The following is a 2,208-nucleotide window of genomic DNA, read 5'->3' as shown; positions in this document are numbered from 1 at the left end:
GGGGAGTTACAGTGAGGGAAAGAGGACTTTGTGGACTTTGAAGGAAGTGAACAGGAAGAGAAGTGAATAGGAGAGGAATAGCTAAGTAAGTGAGAGCTGGTATGTGCTAGGCCCTTTACTCACAATGAAGCAGATTTGAATGCTTGCATGCAATAATAATTGTAGAGGTTTCGTATTTTTGACCTCATCCCTATCCAACACCTCTGCGATGAACTGAACAATCCCCCAGCCAGGTATAACATAATGGCAAAAGCCTCAAACCAATAGAGTGCATTCTGTCGAGGTAGAATATGAAACCCCTTATCTTTGGATTACTCACCAATCACACATGGCTGTACGTCCACGTACTTTAGTCAGATAGTAGGACATCCCGATTTTACAGCATCATCACAGAGATGGCTTGACCCGCCGCTCACCCCTCCATCTTGTTTGTGTACTGCTTTATTTGTTGGAAACAACAACAACAACCAGCCTCTGTAATTATTCCTTAGTGCTGCTTCACTCACTGTAATTATACACCCAAACGGTGTGTGTGTTTCACACACGTGTGTGTGAGAGATACTAGGATACGTTGGTTGATCTGTGTATAGGGTTGTGTGTTTGTGTGTGAGACAGATGAGGGGGGGGGGGGTGGAGGGACAACAAGCTGAGGTCTTTGTTGCTAAATGACAGTGATTCACCATCAGGCCACCCATTTAGTTTAAGTGTGCTGCTCATTTGCCTGTGTGTGTGTATTATAGTGTGTGTAGATACACAACACGGGAGTGTGTGTGTGGAATAGAGATGAGAGGATGTAGAGGAAGAGAGGAAGCAGGACAATGCCATGGCGAGTGTCATCAAGAACTGGCACTACACCAAACTCTGTGTGAGTGTTTAGCGTGTGTCTATCTGTGTGTTTGCAATAGCATCTGTATTTTGTGTCTGTAAGCATCTGTGTGTGCCTTTGTGATTGGTAGTTAGTGTGTGCCCTCTCCTTGTCGCTCCTCTCATGCAGAAATATTTGAAATGATGGTTGGTCTGATTTTCAATCTGGCATATATTATACAACCCCTCTCGTTCAGAGTCTTTCAAATGTGGGCGCTGTCAGAAAACGTTTCAGCATTTAATTTCGCTTAGATTGACCTTGTCCTTTTAAGGACTGCAGTGTCATCTCGTCTCTTCTCACAGCTCATATAAATCAGAATGGACTCAGAATGATGATCATTTCAAGCATCTGATTTGAACAAACACCAATGTTATTTTAGAAAGACAGGTTGAGGTTACCTATTTACATTTTAATGTGACTATGTTTGAGTTTGTTTTGGCTACATTTAGTTTCAAATAAATGATCGGACCAAACACATTTTTGATGTGTTAAGGAGTTTGCAGTTTATCGCCTACTTCAATAATTGGCAGGGGATGTATTTCTTTAAATATTATTATTTAATAGCAATAATTATGCAAAGGTTGGTTTAGTATCAAATACATATATCTTTCCATGTAAAAGTGTATCATGTAAGTTTTAGACAATTATATGAATCTGCAAAAGTTGACCAAATTCTAATTCAATGGAGTACTTTCTTGTGGTTCTTCTCTCCTCAGGTACATTCTGCTGAGGCGTTTCCTTGCCCCCTCCATCTGAGTCTATTCCATTATTAATGTCTGAACATGGTCCCTAAGGATCTGCCATCCATTATTAATGCCTGACAATTCCTCTCTTTCTCTCCTAGGATCTCCTTCTGCCTCTCCCTCATCATCCTCCCTCCTTCGATCTGCGGCCCTCCTCCCCCTCCCCCCGATCCAGCGTCTGGAGAAAAGCTAATAACAGGTGCGTCTTCATGTTATTTCCTCCTCTTCCTCCTCCTCCTCCTCCTCCTCCTCCTGTTATCCCATCTTCAATCTGTCTGCGAACACTTCTGGGTCACGAGGGGTTTTGGCAAGGTGTTAAATGCGCCAAATGTGTGTGTGTATCCCACCTGGGATAAGGTGGCAACCTGCTAAACATGTGTGCGTTTGTATGAATGATTTAAAAAGGCATGTCTTACTCCTTGAGACAATTAACTCACACACTCAGACACACACACACACACACACACACACACACACACACACACACACACACATCTGTCATGTGTATTTTCTTAAACCTGCAATTTCACTGCTTTACTGTAAGTCCACATCTGTCCAACTTTAAACATTAAGAACTGTGTTTATTTCACATCAGTGGAT

Source organism: Notothenia coriiceps, unplaced genomic scaffold, assembly GCF_000735185.1.
Source record: "Notothenia coriiceps isolate Sejong01 unplaced genomic scaffold, NC01 NC01_scaffold00011158, whole genome shotgun sequence".
NCBI lineage: Eukaryota > Metazoa > Chordata > Actinopteri > Perciformes > Nototheniidae > Notothenia > Notothenia coriiceps.
This window is presented reverse-complemented; position numbering follows the sequence as displayed.